The sequence below is a fragment of the Panicum hallii genome, chromosome 5, assembly GCF_002211085.1.
Source record: "Panicum hallii strain FIL2 chromosome 5, PHallii_v3.1, whole genome shotgun sequence".
In the NCBI taxonomy this organism is placed as follows: domain Eukaryota; kingdom Viridiplantae; phylum Streptophyta; class Magnoliopsida; order Poales; family Poaceae; genus Panicum; species Panicum hallii.
The window spans coordinates 51,211,896-51,233,073 of record NC_038046.1 but is presented as its reverse complement, the minus strand read 5'-3'; the positions used below and the strand labels follow the sequence as shown (position 1 = coordinate 51,233,073).

Below are 21,178 nucleotides of genomic sequence, written 5' to 3'. Positions count from 1 at the left end.
GGGGCCGGCCGTGACCGTCTCCTCCGCAGCGCCGACGGCGCCACCACCACCGCCACTGCCGACGGCCCTGCTGCTGGAAGAGGAGGAAGGGAGGGGATAAGGGAGAGGAGTGGACCGGCTGGACCAGCCACCAGCGGCTATGGCCTGGAGATTGGAGAGAGAGGGAGAGAGATTGGAGAGGAAGGGGGAGAGAGGAGCAAATGGGAGAAGATAAGATTATGCAGGAGAATTTTTGTAAATATTTGCCACGGTGGCGTCACGTGGCATGCCACGTCGGCTTTGATTGTTGGCGTGGTGCGTTTGGGATCTCGGATGGACCACTTAACATGGTTTTAGGGACCTAAATGTACAATTTGAAAGTTTACGGATCTAAATGAAATAGCGGAACAAGTTTGGGGACCTGGAGTGCAATTTACTTTTGAAAGAAAAATAGATAGACATATACTGCAGATTGTAATCGACTTCTGTTGAGTTCACGCTCCACAGGCAACTCCTACCAGCCAAGGCATCTGTGACACCATCCACGATCAACTAACTTGTTCTCATATATGTTGACACTATTGCTATAAACTAATAGGCGCTAGCACCAACAATTACTCTGTAAATGTAAATATCTAATAACTTTTCTGTAAAAAAAAGGATGGAGCAGCTAGTACACTCGGAGCAATATTAATACAATTTGGTCTTTGGAACGTAACCGCTCCAGACCTAGTTGCGCCGTTAGAATCCAATCCCCCTATGCACTTCGTACTAAGGACAAGCATTTGCGTTAACCACGCGCCTAATCGCCACTACTAGCTATTTTCTAAACTGGGTGGACGCATTAGCATCAAGAACATTAAGGGCCGTCCTACACTGATAGACATATTAGGTACGGACAATATATTTTTGATTACTTTTTCTCAGGTTAAACAGAGTCACGGATCAAATAGCACGATCACATTAACAAAACCACATGACTAAGGTTAGGGATGGCAATTGGTACCCGAAATCTGATGGATTTTTACTCCATTAGCGTACGGGGTTAGGTCAACTTTTAAATCCGTGGGTTTATTAATGGACACAAAGTCCTACCCGTTGGGTTTATAGGCACGGGTTTGTTCCTACAGTACCCGAACCCGTAAAACCATGGGTTTTTTAAACCCGATCCAAGCTTGTGCAATTATTATTTTATTTTGAGAATTTATAACAAACTTAACATCCCTTCTCCTTCACCTTTTATTTTGGTGAACCCTGAATGTTTTGGTGGCGGGTAAAGGTGTTGTTGCTTTGCAATTGTAGTGTTTGTATATGCATATGATGGATTGGTGAATTTTTATGACGTTATGATCATTTAAATATATAAATTTTATTTATATTTTTATTTTCTATAGTAATTTTTAGTGAACAATGAACTTCTTTCTCATAATGAATTTCTATAGGCTATAAATTTGATGATTATTATATTAAACTTAATGGTTATGATAAAAACTAGCATGTTAAAATGTAGAACCCATGGATACCCGTTAACCTGATGGGCACGAGTTTGGGCAAAATTCTAAATCCGTCACAGGTATGAGTTTCTTAATAGGTTTAAATATTTTTCATGGTTTTAAGTTTGGGACGGTAAAAGCCGATGGATTGGTACCCATTGCCATCCCTAAGTAAGACATTAGTTTTTTTTCTTCTAAAACATATATAGACGTAGGCACTTTATATGCACACACTACGCTCATTATTATAAGTGCGCTTACGTAAACCCTTCCCATATCAACACACGTCTGAGAAATTTGAACCGACATATCTTAATATTGATAGTCATGACAGATGCCACGTTTTTGATGGGCACATTATCTATTATTGAAAGAATAATTAGCGTCGTAAATGGAAGCACTTTGTTGGTGTGTGATTGCAGAGGCCGGAAATTAAGTTTCATTTTCTAAAGATATCGTTAATATATAATCATCTTGCCGTTAGATTGTCTTATACAAGTGTCACCTAACGGAATACAGAGTGACACAGATACACGTAGACAGACACTTTATTGTGCGACATGCCAAACTTTGCGTCGACACATGGGTGGTTCGAGTTCCAAGCCTTTTTTTTTTTTTTGCTTCCTGGCTTTTAACTTAAGAACACATGCGTCTGATGTTATTAGCCTTCTCTTAGGTCAACAATTGCTGCGTTCCATCTATTAATACTTGTAGCTCGATCAGTGGCTGCATCATCAGTGACAGATAAGCTATAGCTTCTAACGAATGGACCAAATGATGATACGGCTGGGGGAAATGAATATTTAACTGTGCATAATTATTGCATCTATTTTGTTATCCAAAAGGTGGGTCTATTACAAATCTGAGCACATTTGTAAAAAAAAAATTGCATTGAAAGAAGGAAGCCTTGTAAAAATAATAATATTTTGCAGTATATAATTCAAATCCCCAGCTTGCCTTTTCAAACTTTTTTAAATTTCGGCGAGAAGCTAGCTCTGACGTCTGACACCACACTTCAGGAGAATGTCATCTGTTCCCTTTTACCACTATGCACACTTAATCATGTATATATCTTTTTCCATGTGTGTGTGTATATATATAGTACCTATCATATATATACCAATTACTGATATATTATGGTTTGTAATTGTACAAAAAACATAGTATATAGGTGCAAATGCGCAGCTCTATGGGCTTGTATTTATCTATGATGCACACGTAGAAAGTTCTCCCTGGAAAATACTTTTTTCCGTGAACGTAAACAATAATTTAAATGTTTAGCTACATATATGCTAATGCATGGGTTATATATGACGTAGATATTCTTTGAACGAAACTAAAAAGTGTACCTTTACTTTTGCACAAAACTTGTGCTGATTCCGATGCGATGCAATCGATGGCTTCCCATCACAGTTAGCATAAGGGCTAGTGGCATCTGATGGCATTGTTCCATCTTTTTGACCATCTTGTTATCTTGATGTGTAGCCATTAGGTTCCCCTTAAACAATCACAATTAAACTACTGCTTTATGCATTCTTTGATCCTTGAACGATCATACATGTGTGGAAATGCAATGAAAATTGATTGTGCTATATTATTATGTGCTAATATATAGTTTTTTTTCTAGAGATGATCATGCACATTAATGCACTCTGGCAATGGATGTGATTGGCTAGCCTGTATAGATAGTATCATGGCAAAGTTTCATATAGCTGTTACGCTTCTAGTTTGTAGCCTTGGCAGGCCACAATCTAGCAATAAGATGTCCTAGTCTGAAAGAAATCTTAACTAAATTGTCTGGAAGACTCAACTTTTCGTACGTGAGAAATGACAAGCAAAAAACATCATAGAGAGTAGCTAGGATCGAGAGCAGAATATGATGACAAGATCGAATTCTTAATATCTGTTGCTTAAATCAATGTTTAGAATGGATCCCATAATAATTGCAACTTAGTTCAGAAATTTAACATAACTCGTGCCAAAATAAGGGTAACAAGAGGGAATTTGTTCAAAAGGTTACAATATGCATGGTGAGGATTTCACTCGTTTAATTTCAAAATATAAAGTAACATCATTAGGTCCCATATGTAGACTTTGATGTGATGTGCCCCATCTGCATCGATGCGCCAACATTCTTATAATGACAACGCTACAAACAAAAGGAATAGAAACTTAGCTGAAATGAAACATGTGCTCAAGAGAACTGGAACTAAAACCAAAGTTTGCCACAATGATACCCTGTCTGTTAGCATTGTCATTTCTATCATTCTTGCCGTCTAAATAATGCAGATGGCAGCTTAATTTCCGCTAACTTTTGCAGATCGATCAAAGCCTATATGCTAGTACGTAGGACCGAAAGGTACGATCCCATCAAGTCTTAGCTTCCAAAGTAATGACACATAGTTAGAAGGCCTAACCTAATAAGAAGAACATCTTGATGTGCAATAATATAGATGGCCAAACAGTGGGGTTAGTCATGCTTTAACATGATAGCATGGAACTTATTATGGGCAATTACTCGATTTCTTTTAGAGAGATATTTTATATATTTATTTTATTTCTGACGCTAACTCCTTACTCCTCTATCATCATTAACAATTGAACTCCAATCAGTGAGAGTTCTTCAATGTTGATCTAGATGGAGTGGATTTGGAGCAACTTGAGCTGGTTCGATCTCCTCCTATGTGTAGTTTTTAATTTTCCCTATGCATGAGGGGTTTACGTCAAATTCTTATACATGTTTGTTCAACTTTGTGTGTGTGTGTGTGTGTGTTTTTGGGGTGGGGGGGGGGGGCAATTCTATTTAACTCTGCAAGTATAAATATAGGCACATTGACACAAAAAAAGTTGAGGTAATAGACAAATATAATTGGCGAGTAATTTCCTAGGTTATACATTATCTAAGTTGAGCTAAGTGAAAATGGAATGTGGGGCCCGGTTGTATCAAAAGGTGGCTCATATGGGAAATTATTCTCTGATCCATCTAGCTCACAAGCCCCACCTTACTAATTAACAACCAAACCCTCCCCATCTGCATATTATATTGGGGTGAACACCAAATCATGATACTATGCATGAGATCCTCGAGGGAGACCTTTATATAAATAATTCCGAAAGCCATTGGCAGTATACATGCAGCTCCCTTTTGTGCCGTTAACTAGCTAATCAGCTTTGTATATATAAAACTCGTAGCATAACGGAACAAACACAGAAAAGTGCCATGACATGTCTGTGTCACCCTAGGCAGTAAAGAGTTGAAGCTAGAACTGGTTAAAGAAACGAGGCTACTTCGGCGAACCATAAACAACAAGGGCCCTGCCAAACTTTCCCTTGACGTCTGGTGCTGTCGCACTCATGCACGGATGGATTTTTTTTTATCTGAGAGAGATTAGATTCTCTTATTGTTTGTGTTGTGCACTTGCTTGTGTCCCGGTGAGGTTTTATACTGCTGAAGCCTTTCCAAGGTCAACAATTGCTGCTCCGGATTATGTTAGTCACCGATCAACCACCAATCGTCTCAGTGCCTTTTCTGCAACACTGCAAATAAATTTAAATGGCAGATTGATAGCTTCTATTTTTTATAGACAAAGTGGGTTTGGACCTTATGATCAATGCCATTATTCAGCTGTGACATGTTAGAAATCTTCTTGGAGCTTAGTTACATGCATGCATTTTTTATAGGAAAGTTGCATGCATGCATGCTGCTGCATGCATAACAAGCTATAGGTACACCATCATTATATACGCTTGGTTAGCCACTCTATGAAGAACTAACAATGATTCTTCATGATTAATTTTGGTTTAATAGAAACTACTCATGGCGCATGGCCTAGGGAAAATTTATATAAAACAATTGTAAAATAAAATCAATCCAACCTACAGTATGATAAGCAAGTGTTTTATTTTTTATTGTCTTAGAGATAATATATAACTCCCAGCCTCTTAGACACCCGACAACATAATTTACAAAATTATGTAAGTTAATTATTAGGCTGATGTTTCTTTGGAAAAAAAAAGAGACTCTACTGATTATATATTAAAAAAGATAAATACATACAGTACTTTCCAAACAAAAATCTCGAAAAATTCCTACAATCTAGTCCGTCAACGCAATCTATTAATTTTGAGAGACATAAGTATTATAAATTTATAGAAACAAGTATGGCTCATAGATAATAATGAAAATTATTTACCTTGAGATATTTCTCATCTATTTAATATCCTAACACAATGCTCATATAAATACATACATATCTTTACCCAATTGTGGTAGGTTTAGTTAGTAATTACTATGTACGCTTTTTCATCAACATTCATAGTTTTTTTCACCTCCATATGTGTTTAATTGAACCCTTAATTTAAGCTATATATGTGTTTAATATGGAAAATGATATTCTCATCCACTACTACAAAAAGTATCTATACTGACGGTCAAAACATATTTATGCTGACGGTTTTGACACCCGCTATCAATCTTGTGCCAGTACAAATCAACATTTATGCATTTGTTCTGGCAGTCGTCTTAAGCACCCATCAGCATAAACCAATTCCAATCATTTGAAAACTTTAAAGCGCAAAAATAAAATGATAAAAATAGATAATTTAGAATCATGTATTGGTGCATTTTGAGGTATTTTTATAATGATATACGTAGGTAATTTAGATTCAGATGTAGATGTTACTTTAGATTATTTTTAATGGTGACAGATCTTGCTAGGTAATTTAGATAAAATTAGGGGTTATTTTAAGTTATATTTTCTAAAGTTGGGTAAGTAAGATGAAGATTAGGGGTTTACTTTATGTTATCTTTTATTATAGTAGAGATGAGTAATTTAGATACAGATCTCGAGGGTTACTCAGACTATTTTTGGAATGAGAAATGTGGTTAACTTTTAGAAGATATAATGTATCCAGTGACTACGATGGTTAGAATTACCGGATTGATGGCCATATGTTTCTGAATTTTGTAGGAACTGGTTTATCTTTTTTCTCTAACGCGTCTTGGAAGGATTAAAATAACTTTCAGTTAGTAACAGTTAGAATAATATGGCACATTTGAACTAGTTCATTAGCAAAGAAAAAAATTGTAGCAAGAGGATCGGAGAAACAAAAGAACTTCGACGAAGAGAGAATCAGCGGACGCGCGCTACATATGTGTGACAGTTTACGTGACGTGCCACGGTTGAGCCACCGGCGCGGGCGCGCGCGAGGACGGCGGGGCGCAACGGCCGGCCTCCCCGACGGAAGCAGCGAGCAGCAGCTTGCATATCGCAGCGACGCACGTACCCCGTACGTCTGACAAACTCTCTAACAGAAGCGTATATATATGCAAGCAAGAAGCAACTCCTCGTTGGATCGTTACACAACATGCACTAGCGGAGGCGTCTAGGCCTGTGCAGTGTGTGTGCTTCTCCAACACTAGACATGCATGCACGCACGCGCTGGCCACCAGCATGCAGGCCATGTGAATCTACCTGAACCGCTGAACCAGCGTCTGTTTAGATTGCAAGCAACTTACAACAGTGCTACTGTAACACTTTCGTTTGTATTTAACAAATTTTATCTAATCATAGACTAACTAGGATTAAAATATTCATCTCGTGATGTACAATTAAACTGTGCAATTAGTTATTTTTTTACATATATTTACTGCTTCATGCATGTGTCCCAAAATTAATATGATGGAGAGAGAGTGTAAAAAGTTGGAAGTTTGAGAGCATCTAAACAAGGCCCTAGCTAGCAGATCGAGCTTGTTGCCTTACGTGCTGGCAGCCGGTGCTGAAGATGCGTGGCAGCCTGCATGCATGCGTGCAGTATGCAGAGCCTTCACTTGCTCCTCCCCGGCCGGCCGCGCGTGAGCCCGCACGCCACGGGGGGGGATCGATGTACGGCGATACGCATCGCCCATCGCATGGGATGTGCGTGTGCGTGTGCGCAGGCAGGCAGGCATGCACACGCCTCCAAACTAGCTCTCCACGGACGCGGCCTCTAGTGAAAAGAATTGCTAGACCCGCAAATAGATTTTAATTTCTGCAGGCACGCATCCCTTTAACTCGATAATGGAAGTTTAAGCTCGCCCCTTTAACTCATTTAACAATATATATACTTCCTTGTATTGGTCGCCAAAATGCTGCTCATAAGTTATTACCTCAAAAAAAATGCTACTTATATGGGTGCTTACTTAATACACATGGGCCATGGGTGTTTCTGTAACTTTTCTTCTTTTTTTCAAGAAACTCCTGTGAAACCTACGTGGCTGTATGGCTTATCCCCAGTTGCCAGTATATAAGCGAAATAAAATAAAATATAAAACATGCATATGTTTACCAATTAAAATGAGATATGCTTAAGTCTGTTCGGATCGATCAATCTTAATAATTAGTTGGCTAATAGCTAACACTCATTTTAGTTATTAGCACTTACTAAGATGCATAACTCACTGTCGGAGAAAGGCACATCAGCGCCGGTCACAGGGAGCTTTAGTGCCGGTCCCTGTGACCGGCACTAAATGGCCGGCACTAACGTGACAGTCGTTAGTGCCGGCTATACTGACCGGCACTAAAGGGCTAGTGTTAGTGCCGGTCCGTAATTCCAGCCGGCACTAACGTTTCAAACAATTATTCAGCATGCTGCATTGCTGCTAGAAACCATTGTTCAGCATGCTGCATTGCTGCTAGCTTCCTAGTCATTGCAAGTCTCAGCACTTAGCAACTTTTCAAACAAAAATTACATGAGAATGGCAGGAGACAGTATAATTTTATCAAAACTTAGCAGACCAGACATGGAAATAAGTACAGAAGCATCACTATCAAGTAAAAAAAATGTACATTATGTCAGAGGTGCACTTGGAAACAGAACACAAAAGGATGAGAGAAGATTCGTGGTCCCACCTGCTTGCAAGAAACCCCTTTAAGTGCTTCTACTTGCGTTGGTCGAAATATCGTCCTCCAAATTAACCAGATGCTTTTGCAATTAGTCAGGGCAAGACTAAGAAGTAGGGTATCACGTAACTCAAAACATTGTTGATGTGCAATTAACCAGATGCTTTTGCAAGTTGATGTGCTCACCTCGAATCCGTTTTTGCGATCGGAGGGCGAGGAGGAGGTCCAGAGGGAGGGGTCGACGGTGGGGGCCGGAGCTTCGGGCGGCGGCAGCAATGGGGCGCGAGGACGCGGAGCCGTGGCGCGAGGACCTCGAGGCGGCAGGGGCAGCCGGGCGGCCGGGCTGCGCGGAACGGGCCACGCGCGAGGACGACGAGGTGCGCCGCGGCCGGAGCTTCGAGCGGCGGCAGCAATGGGGCGCAAGGACGCGGAGCAGTGGCGCGAGGACCCCGAGGCGGCAGGGGCAGCCGGGCGGCCGGGCTGCGCGAAAGGGGCCGCGCGCGAGGACGATGACGTGCGTGGCGGCCGGAGCTTCGGGCGGCGGCAGCAATGGCGCGAGGACGTTGGGGCGGCAGGTAAGTTGGGGCGACGTCGTCGATCTGAATGGGCGAAGGGGCTAATTTGTTGGGGGGATGGCACGGTTAGTGCCGGCTAGTGTTACCAGCCGGCACTAACGCGCCCACGTGACGTCAGATGGACAAGTTAGTGCTGGCTGGTATTACGAGCCGGCACTAACTTGCTCAAGTTAGTGCCGGCTCGTGTTACCAGCCGGCACTAACTTGTCCATCTCACGTCAGATGGACAAGTTAGTGCCGGCTAGTGTTACCAGCCGGCACTAACGTGTACCATCCGTGCGGGAATTGGTACGTTAGTGCCGGCTGGTATTTCTAGCCGGGACTAACGTGCCCGCCTTACACTGTTGAGGCACGTTAGTGCCAGCTCGTTCTTGACCGGCGCTAACGTGCTGGTACCGATAGACCGTTTTCTAGTAGTGACTGCTAGCTAACTATTAACCGACTATTAGAAGGGCTGTTTGGATCCACCTGCTAATATGCGTTGGATACTTGGATCCAACTATAAACACTTGTTAGCAGCGTTTTCATCAACCGATGGACTAATTGTTAGCAGGGTCGTCTGCTAATAGTTGCCAAGCCTGTTTATATCGATACCTACTTAATTATTAATTATTAGCTCCAATGGATCCAAACACGATCTTATATTAGTTTGGGCGTTGCCATCCACACGGTTGACGACATACCCTCAAATCCCCCTCCAACGCACATATAGCAACATCTATAACGAGAAACGGTACGATCGAGAGGCCTACATATATACATACATCTACTGGAATCTAATATGGGCGACAGCCATGGAAAACCACCTTGCTTGCACGAAGGGGATATCCCAGCGCCACGGATAGATGGGTGGCTGGCCGTTACGAGACCCATTCCTGCTGCGCTGCCTGTCGTCGTGGCGCCGCGCCATCCCTCTCTTCTGGTCTAGCTTTTCGCCGCCCATATATCCGACGATCCGCCCAGCAGCTAGCAACCACTTTCAGTTGGTTGAAGCTGCTTGCTCGCTTGGTGTGAGTTGTGACCCAAGCAGCGAGGCCGGCTCAACTTAGGATCTCGGGCTGCAGCCGGCTTCGGCTCCTCCTAGCTCTATGAGAGAGAAGGGAGAGAAAAGAAAAAAGAAAACTAGCTCCGATGAATAATATTTTGCCAGGAGGAGCCGAAGCCGGCTGGAGCCCTTCCAACTCCCCTCACACGCGCATACACACACATGCGTACAGAACACTTGTCAGGGATAGACGCATGGTGGGCCCGGTCGCTCTCGAGGGCAGTAGTCGAGAGAGATCGGCTCGCTTTCTGTTCGGCTGGACGTCAGGCTCCGGATGCGAGGGCGATGATGGCCTTCGTACCTTCCGTATGCGTACGTACTCCGGGTCTCCCGTATACGTACGTACGTACAGCTGGACATACACGAATGTACGTAGCGTATACTGGCTAGGAGTACGGTCTTTTGTTGTGCGCCGTGGAAGGAGAGAGGGACACGGTTTCTGTGACATACTGCTCTCAACAGTTGGATGACTGGCGTGGATTCGGACCTACGAGTCACTGACCAGCAGCAATGTGACGAGGGAGTCTCGTCCGGAGGAGGAGGTCGAGCACAGAAGTCATGCCTGCCTGCCTGCTGATCGCTGCTCCCTGAAAATGGGCCTTTTCCGTTCCAGCTCGAGCTAGGAGCTGGTGGCAGTGGGTGGTGGGACCCGCAGGGACGCGTACTGGGCCATGCGACAACGGCATGGGGGAGAGAGAGCTGGAGGATGCATGGAGGACGGCTGGGTGGTGGATCGATGACCTAACGCTCGATTTTGTTGCTATGGCTTGTGCTCACGCGATCAGAATTGTTGGTTGCAACTTTCCGGACAACGATCGATACGTACGTGCGTGCCCCGGCCTTGAGAATTGATCGAGATGCTCATGATCCCCATACCGCGGCAGTGGATGGCCGTACGCAAGGCCGTTGCGGTGGACGGTTCGATGCTCATACTGGTGTCACTGCACGTGTGGCTTTTCTTCACAGCTCCTTAAGTGGGCGATGGTTTCCTAGCTAGTTTAATTTGTAATATTATATGTTAGACAAATAATTTATCAGCCAAAAACCTCAAAGCAGCATTACATATTTTTAAAGAAAAACGATTGTCGCTTGATATAGCTCTCAAAGATTGCATTAATCTAAAGTACGTAATGTTTTCACCAAAAGTTTTGATTTGATCCAACAATATTACCGATGGGTGGACTCAAAGTGTACACTATATTAACCTATAGTACATAGACTCGAATACAATGAGAACGTGAAAACATGCACACAACAAAATCTATATCGAAAAAAACCCATCACAGAAAAAAAAATCAGCACGACTTGTATGGGGAAAAAATAATCAGCACGACTTGTATGGGGCCTTTGACTGTAGCAACGTACGGGCGTATTGCGAGTTAGGCGGCTTTGGCTACTTGACCGAAGTCGAGGCTCGTATGCTTCCAGCACACACGTATAGAAATTAAAGCAAATGTTGGCTATGTTTAGCTCGTACGGTGCGTAAAAGTTTGGTGACTAAAATTAGTCCATATCCTATTTGAATCATAGGACTAAAATTAAGGTAGATAGAGACACAAAAAGTTCATTTTATCCATCCTTTTTACATGAGTTTTGAGAACTAATGGACAAAAAGTCCAATAAACTCTTTACATTTGGCTAATTTAAGTTCAAATTAGATGGGGTTTGAAGATTAATGGACTAAAATTTAGTTGGAGTGGAAGGTTGGAGCTAACTTTTAGTCTATCTTTTAAGCCAACTAATTTTGATCATCTAATTGACCAGTAAACTTTAGATCCATGAATCTAAATAGCACCTTAATCGAACACAGATATTGACATGTGTGTTAGACTGTGGCCACACACGCATGGCACACGTGCACGCATGGCAGTACTGTATGTATAGAGATGCATGCCTCCCTCGTACACTACGGGAGAAGCCTCATTTACCGAGTGTCTGACACACTCGGCAAAATAATATAAGCACTCGGCAAACCCTTTGCCGAGTGTTGCACTCGGCAAAGAGGAAACGGCAAAGAAATGGTCGGCAAAGGCCTCTTTGCCGAGTGTTTTTTGTCGGGCACTCGGCAAAGACTTTGCCGAGTGCCTAATCCTGCTCTCGGCCAAAAAAATGGGGGAAATTCCCTGGAAGGCCCTGAAACAAATCGCGTTTCCTTCTATGGCTCTGGAAAACTGAAACGCTCTTTTGTGGCCTCTTTTTTATTTTCGTTCTCTTCCATAGCCCTCCCGTTAGACCCGTTAGGCCAATCTGTTAGGGTTTGAGGTTTTGAGGTGAGAAGCAAAAATTTCTTGGACTGAACTACCCCTGCCACTCCCACACACACCCCCGACCCCATCTCCCCCATCCTATCCCGTGAGCCCCTCGTCCTCTCCCGTGGCCTCCAGGCGGTGTTGCTCCGGAGGACCGGAGCAGAGGCGGGCGGCGTGCGAGCGGCGGGCGGACTCGGGAGCCCCTCGTCCTCTCCCGTGGCCTCCAGGCGCCGTTGCTCCGGAGGACCGGAGCAGAGGCGGCCGGCGGGCGAGCGGCGTGCGGGCGGCGGGCGGCGGCGTGCGGACTCGGGAGCAGAGTCACCCCAGGGGTGCGGCGGAGGGCTCCCCAGGGGCACGCGCGGAGGAGGCCCACCCCCAGGGCTGCGCACGCGGCGGAGGCGCCAAGGGGCGCGCACGCACCGCCTAGCGGCGGCCGCGTGCCTCCCACCGCAGGTGCGCAGGAGCAGGCGCGTAGGGGCTCGCGCGCGCAGGAGCTCGGCGGCAGCCTTTTTGGCAAGGGGTACTATTGTCTTTTCACAGTCACTTAACTGGTAGTTAACTGCAGATGTAACGGCAGGGCCATGGAAGGGAAGGAAAATAAAATCAGGGTCAAATAAGAAAGTTACAATTTTGCAGGGCCATAGAAGGAAGCGTGATTTGTTTGAGGGCCTTGCAGGGAATTTCCCCAAAAAATGCACGTGACGGCGAAAGAAACGGTGAAGGACGTTTGCCGAGTGCTTGAGAGAAGCACTCGGCAAAGTGTATGCTCTTTGCCGAGTGTCCTAGGTCAGTACTCGGCAAAACGTATGCTCTTTGCCGAGTGCTGGTGCAGTGACACTCGGCAAAGAGCATACACTTTGCCGAGTGTCCTAGGTCAGCACTCAGCAAAGTGTATGTTCTTTGCCGAGTGTTGGTGTAGTGACACTCGGCAAAGCGTATGCTCTTTGCCAAGTGCTGGTGGAGTGACACTCGGCAAAGCGTATGCTTTTTGCCGAGTGCTAGTTGGGTGACACTCGGCAAAGAGATTTATTTGCCGAGTGCCGCGTGAGAGGCACTCGGCAAAGGTATAAATTTTTTTTTGAAAACGCCTGTTTTCTCGGGAAGCCTCACACAATAGTTTTACAAGTTTACAATAGCTACACAGATGCATCAAACAAGCTGATCGACGAAGTTTAACGATGAAGTTAACAAGCAATGCAAAATAGTTTTACAAGAGTTCAACATACAAATTCACAAAGTTCACAAACAGTTCTCAAAACCACTGATTACAACAAGTTCACAACAAAGGATCATTTGACTGATTTCGAGAACCATCACCAAGTTAGCCAATTAGACTGATTTGGAGAAACATGAGGATCATTTGAGGCCGCCGATTGATTCTACACAAAGTAGAAGAGATTACATGTGTGAGATAAGAAAAATGATGATCATACATGACTAAAATTTATCCATACTCCCAGAAGTAGAAAATAGATGAGGAGGTGGAGGTCGAGGTCGAGGTGGAGAAAACAACGAAGCTGGCGGAGCAACACCCGTTGCGGCGCCAAGGCTCTCCATGTAAGCAAGAATCTCCCTCATCCTCTGCTGCTCGGCCAACCGCTCGGCCTCACGCTCGGCCCTCATCCTCGCCTCCAAGTCCACACGTAGCCTCCTCTCTTCTTCTAGCTGGTCCTGTAAAATTTTCACCGCAATGTTACAATAATGCAAAGAAAAGATCTATAATAATCAATAAACAACATAAAGAAAGAATAACCGGGAGTGCCTATATCCGGTACTGTGAAGTGTCCTGCCGAGGTCGTATGGCTGGGTTTGCGTTGGTGCTCCTTGCTCTAATCTGAGATAGAGTAGGAGTAGAGGACGAGTCGATTGCGCCGTCGGCAATCCAGTACCGCCCATGCTTCTTACCTCCTCCGACCCTCATGACGACTTCACCGTCAAGGTCCTTGGTTGTCAAATCATAATCTGGACCATGGACCTCCCTTGCCATCGATGTGTACTCACTGAGGCGGCTGTGGGCGGTTGCGTTGCTGTATGCCTCGGGCCCGTCCTCCGGGTTGTAGTTGACATCGGACATCGCCTTGCCCTTATGGGCCATAGCAAATGCCTTGAAGAGGGAGCAAGGCTGGCCACCATGTGATGATGACTGCGAGAAAACCAGCAAGACAATTAGAAATCCAGGATAATTGAGTGTTGGATTAAATAATTGAATTCGCGTACCCATGCTTTTTCGTATCCGCTGAGGCTGCGGCTGCCTTGATGGTGCGGTACACCTGGCATCATCAAACGCCGCTCCCGGCAAGCATTGTGCGACTCCTTCCACTCGTTGGAGCACTACTTTTGCACCATTTGTTGCCAGCACTCGGCATGCGCAGCGCACCAATAAGGAATTATCTACAGGACAATAAGTACATGACATATTAAAAGATGAAATTAATCGTACTTAATGTAAAAAGGAATGAATAATTAATGTAAAAAGAATAAATATTAATATTCTATATTTACCTGCAAGTACTGCTCCTCAGTCAACGACATGGTTCTTGCGTCCGTTTTGGTGACCTTCTCTCCAAGGACGGTGGTATGGAAACTTATAATGGTCTGAAGACGCGCCTCATAGTGCATGTCCAGGACTAGTTTCTTACAGCATCTGGTAGCCACCATATCAGCCTTGGCCTCAAACCCATCCTGGCATCTGAAGAAATCTTGCATGCAAACATGATGTATACCATTCATTATTTCAAGAATGTGCAATGAATGCGATGTATTTAGCAGTTACCCATAGCTCCTGCTTTACCCGCTCCGTCTTATTGTTGAATACCCTGCCATCCCGATCTTCAGTATCGGGGGCGGCGGCATATTGGTCGATCGTATAGGCCGGCCCCACCACTCCAGCGTACTCAACCAGGCCAGGGAAGTGTTCCTTGCACAGAAGACCAAGGATGTCATTGACGGAGCGTCTGTGAGCAGCACCTGCACTCTCTACAATCCTCCAAGACCTGCACAAATGATTAGCCATCACTTTTAGTTTCTACTTTAAATTTGAACATATAACATGAAGAAGCAATGAAAATATAAAATTTACTTACTTTTCCCCCTCGGGTCAAATCAACGGACGTTTCTCACGAGGTATCGGTCGCTTAGGCAGACTCGCGGGACCTGCACAAGTGATTAAGAAAAATTATTAGTTTCTACTTCGAATTTGAATATATAACATGAAGAAGCAATAAAAACATATAAAGTTACTTACCTCGCAAGTAGACGCTCGACTAACCAGAGACCGCGGAACCAGAGGCGGTCTGCTGCACCCCGTCCTCCTCCTGTGCCTACTCGTCCTCCTCCTGCACCACATGCGCCTCCTCCTCCGTGTCGTCCTGCGAGGCCACCTGCGCCTCGTCCTCCGTGGCCTCCTGCAGGGGCACCTGCGTCGTCCCCCTCCTCCTCCCCTTCCTCCTCTCAGACGACCCAGCTTCAGCGGACCTAGCCCTCTGGTAAAGCGACCTAACACTCCTCATCCCACTGCCCACCATCTTTATTCAATCACCTGCAATTAAGAAGAGTAAATCAGTCACCTGCAATTAAGAAGAGTAAAGTAATAAATACAGATAAACAAGACATACTTAGAAAGAGATGCAAAATAAATAAAACATAATTACATAATAATATAGTATTATATTGATTAAAAATAATCTTCATAATCGGGAGCAGCTGGATCATAAGTCTCACCATCACTATCAACCATGTCATAATCAACACTATCTGAAGAATCAATGTCGTCATACGGCACCCCTTCAGATAAGCATGTATCTGGTCATACGGCATCTTGAGTGCACGAAGGAGTTTCTGTGCCTCGTACATGCTCTTTGGCAGAATGTGATCCTCCGGAAGCAGGCTGCCAATAACTGTCAACATACCATCGAAAGCGTCTCAACTCAAGCTATACTGCGACTTTAACGTCATTATGCGTCCAATGGCATCCAGTTGAGAAACCTTTGTCTATCCGTGAAGGGGTTTTTGTGCCGCTGCAAACATAGAACGCCTTTGCAGTTGCCTCTGGCTCCTCCTCCATACGTCCTTCAGCGAACTGTGCCTCGTGATAGTCATTTAGCATGTCCGCTACCCCGGCATCGGCATCATAATCCTCCACGCGTGGTCTCACCACCTCCTCTCTCATACAACCGTCTTCACCGTGGTAGACCCACTGAGTATAGGCTGCCGTAAATCCATTCCTCCAAAGATGTTCCCCAGTAACCTTCTTTGTTTGTCTCTTCCTGTTTACACAATTGCTGCATGGACAGACTATTTTACTCGCTCCTTTAGCAGCTTCGCCAAACGCCCGTTCCAAGAAAGCATCGGTCTTGTCGATCCATTCATCGGTGACCTGACCCTGACCTAAGCGGCCACTGTACATTCACTCACGGTCTTCCATCCTCTAAACATATACAGCCGAGAATAATATCAATTCCATATGATACAAGTTTTCATGAACTATTTGTATTTTGTAGGTCTCAAATTGTTTCAAAATATGATACTATATTACTCAAAAAAACTATATTATTCCAAATTTATAATTGACTATGCTATCATAAAAAAAGTTATATGCATTCATGCTATATTTCAAAAAAGACTTATGTACATATTCTAATTATTCAGTGCGCACTAACCTGCTGCACAGTTCTCGGGGCCGTAGGGGCTGGGGCGGCGGGGTCCGGGGCGCGGCGGGGCACCAGGCCGTCAAGAAGGATTTCAGGCTCCACAATTGGCACCGGGCCGTTCTCCTAGCATATCCACAGAAAAAATAGATGTTTATATACATGCATGTTGAAAAGAACCCAACAATGTCTTGTAGTGTTGAGAGTTTCTGGCTGTTGAAAATGGCAGGATCGGATACCTGAGAAATGGCGGCGTAGCGGGCAAGGCCCCAGGCAGCTTCCTTCACGGCAAGTTCAGATGGACCGTTGGGGATGCTGACAACAGTGCGCCTGTGACAGAACTTCATGTCATACATGGGATCTATGTCACATAACAGATGGTAACTGCCAATGCAGGGGCACGTTTCTCACCACTTGGCGAAGCGGGCACCAGCCTGGTAGTAGGCTGCTTCACGTGAAGCAAGGCCATCAAGACCTTGGCACCATGACTCGTCGTTGGAGCCAGCAAGTGGCACAAGACCCTGAGATTGAGCATAAGTTTAGAGGAATGCAATTGTCTTCCATCTTGAAATAGAGTGGAACATAATTCACAGCAAATGCCATGTGTCAGTTTGAGTCGACTACATACCTTGTCGACCTTGATACCAGGCGCGGCGGCGGCGGCCGGGCATGCGGCTGAGCTGGGCGACCAAAGGAACGAAAGACCCTTTGCACAAGTGTTTGGGTAGCCTGTGAAGGAATAAAAGACACTTTGCCGAGTGCCAGATCACGGGCACTTGGCAAAGCTTCCTATTTTTTTTATTTTTCAACATATCAGCGTGAGCTGTTGAAATGTAGCAACCTTTGCCGAGTGTCCACAAACTGGACGCTCGGTAAAGAAAATATTTGCCGAGCGCTATCCAGTGACACTCGGCAAAATATATTTATTTTTTTCTTTTTCCACCCAAACTTTTTCTATTGTGATTCTAGATTACCTTGAACTACATATGCAGGTTTGGCACATTACTCGAATTGTTTGCTACATTTAGTCAATTTATTTCATTTGATTGAATTTCTTGGAATAATTCAAATTTGAATTGCAAGTCATTCAAAGAGTGGAAAAAATGAATCGAAAAATGATATTCATATTATTGAGCCTACTTCAACACCTTATCCATAAACAGACAAGAATTTCAAACATCTCATGTTCACGAAGCATGACTATAAACTTGGGGTCCGGTTGTTTTTAAATTGTATAAAAAGCAAATTTGGTCAGAAAATCATGAAACTTGCCCAGATGTCATGATATCATATGTGGAGGCTGTGATAAAAATTTGATAAAGTTTCGTGAAAGTTGTAACATACGATGTTTACAAACCGAAACATGTCCAAATAAGTTTCATGATTTCATGTGAAGGCCAACTAGGTGTTAAGCATCGTAGCTGACAAACTTTCACGAAACCTAGCCAAATTTTTATCACAGCCTCCACATATGATATCATGACATCTGGGCAAGTTTCATGATTTTCTGACCAAATTTACCTTTTATACAATTTAAAAACAACCGGACCCCAAGTTTGTGGTCATGCTTCGTGAACATGAGATATTTGAAATTCTTGTTTGTTCATGGATAAGGTGTTGAAGTAGGCTCAATAATATGAATATCATTTTCCAATTCATTTTTTTCCACTTTTTGAATGACTTGCAATTCAAATTTGAATTATTCCAAAAAATTCAATCAAATGAAATAAATTGACTAAATATAGCAAACAATTCCAGTAATGTGCCAAACTTGCATATGTAGTTCAAGGTAATCTAGAATCACAACAGAAAAAGTTTGGGTAGAAAAATAAATAAATATGTTTTGCCGAGTGCCCAGAAAAAGCGCTCGGCAAATCACACATTCGCCGAGTGTCCGCGATACCGACACTCGGCAAAGCTAACGGCCGTTTGCTGTCGTTCGCAGCTGACGGAGCTTGCCGAGTGTCTGTCTTTGCCGAGCGTAGGGCACTAGGCAAAACAGATTTTGCCGAGTGTTATTGCTTGCCGAGTGTTTCTTTTTGCCGAGTGCGGCACTCGGCAAAGGTCTTATTCGCCGAGTGCCCGACGAAATGCTCTCGGCAAATATTTTTGCACTCGGCAAAGGTGCCGTGTCCGGTAGTGGTACGCAGATACGCGCTCTTGTACGTACCGTATATGTATACGTGCGGTCGAACGAGGGTACGCGTCGAATCACTTGGTACATATACGTACACGTGTACGTATCATCGTCAATCTTCCTCGAAGGGAGAGGAGTGTTGCGTACGTGCGTACGTTCCTAAGCTAGCATTGTACTAAGACGCTACAATGCTGAGTTGTTGATCGATTCGACCAGGCGCGGCGCGCAACTGTAGGAGTACCAGTGTGTTGACTCGGTGGAGCGCACGTGGGAAGGCAGCAGGCGAGTCAGCCGCGCGCGTGCGTGCGTGCGTGCAGGCGCGCTCTCGCGTTCAATGCCCTGGCGCGTCGTACGGATCGGACCGAGGGGGGCACAGACCGGCCGGTCTCTCGGGCAGCTGATCGACGAGTCGGTGCCCAGTGTCTCGCACGCGCGCACGCACGGCCACGCGAGTTACGGGTACATGCACGCGTGCAGCTAGTAACAAGCGGTACAGTCTGGCCTACTACTGTGCAAGTGTGCAAGTGCAATGTAGCTAGTAGTGGTGTGGTGTACGTACACGTACGACACGCATGCGGCGCACGTGCTGACCGGCTGGCGGCACGGATCTCTACGCACCGTGCACGGATCGGATTCATTGAAGCAGCTAGCCGCTGGCTACGTGCTACTACGACTATGGGTGTGTTCGTTTCCTGCGCTCTAAATTTTAGACCCATCACATTAAAGAGAATTTTATCATTTAGAAGTATTAAATAAAGTCTAATTATAAAACTTTTTGCACAGATGGATGCTAATTCGCGAGACAAATTTAATGAGCCTAATTAATCTATAATTTGCCACAGCGATGCTACAGTAATCATCCGCTAATTATGGACTAATATACCTCATTAGATTCGTCTCGCGAATTAGCTCTGGGGTTCTGCAATTAGTTTTGTAATTAGATTTTATTTAATATTTCTAAATGATAAGATTCTCTTTGATGTGACCCCTCTAAACTTTAGACTCCAGGAAACGAACGCACCCTATGTTGTACTCCTACCACCAGCAACAACAATTAGCAGTGTAGCACGCGCAGGGGCGGATCTAGGGGGGGGGGGGCTGGAGCCCCCCTGCAAATCTATGAAGCCCTTGCAAACTTCTTCCAACAATTTTCAACTATAAATGAGAAGGGAAAGAAGAAAAGAAGGAGGCAGAAGAAAAAGAGAGGAGGAAGGAAGAAAAAGAGCAAAATAAGTGCCTCTAATTTTATATTCAGATCCGCCGCTGAGCTGGCGCGCTGCAGATAGGAGACCGGCCGGCGCTGCAAGCCAGCTAAGGCAGCTGGCTCCTGCGGCACTGTGAATGTGTGGTCACACTGCTCAGCTAGCGTTCGCCAGCAGCAGCAGCAGCAGCAGCACGCAGCACGGCATCGGTGCGACGATCGAGCACACGCATCAGCAGAGGCAGCAGCTAGCCAGGTCTTGAACGAATTGATGGTCACCTGGCTCGTCGTCCGTGCACGCCCGTGCGCGCGTGTGACCGTGTGTGTCCTCTCTCTCGATCGCTGCCAAATCCATTCAACCTGACTACTGGAGTAATGCCGGCCTCCGCTGCCCAACTGCATGTCTGTCTGAACCCTGGGCTTGCTGCGTGCCAGACCACACTCCAGTTCAGAGCTAATAGCTAGCCGTGCTATCGAGCGCTGTTCCTTGGCGTACGAGCAGGTGGAACCGTGGAAGTAGAGTGAGCTCGTGCTTGTTGGGTGTTGCTGTGGACGTGAAGCTACGGCCAGCAATGCAGCAGCAGTGTGGGAACAATAACCGGCTGCTGTAGCGGTAAGTTGAGCACCAGTGCTAGCTACCTGCTGCTGCTCGATCTCACTGTTGTTACCAGTGGTGGCTACTCTGCTAGGGTGATGCATGCATCATGCGTTTCGGGCAAACCATGCATGTCTTTTCCTTGTCATGTCAAATGGACCCCTTTGGTTTGCATTCAGCTCATCAGCTGGTAGAGGAGAATACTCCAATAGCCTAATAATGCCCTTTGGGTTTCATCAAGACTGTGAAGTCTGCACAAAAGAGAGGACCATCAAATTAACCCCATCAACGTAAGTGTCTGTCACCATAAACCCCACAACGATTTTGCAGGAAACAACTTACATATGGCTAGCTAGTTCATGATACTCTTTATCTGC

General features: G+C 45.0%; 1 long non-coding RNA gene across 1 annotated transcript; it reads right to left on the bottom strand.

Annotated features, from left to right (window-relative positions):
* Positions 1 to 16,931: 16,931 nt before the first annotated feature.
* On the bottom strand, positions 16,932 to 17,521 carry LOC112895758. Its single transcript, XR_003229264.1, has 4 exons — positions 17,497 to 17,521; positions 17,280 to 17,389; positions 17,108 to 17,198; positions 16,932 to 16,994 (listed from the first exon to the last, which is right to left on the bottom strand). It is a non-coding gene; the product is annotated as an uncharacterized LOC112895758 (long non-coding RNA).
* Positions 17,522 to 21,178: the final 3,657 nt, after the last annotated feature.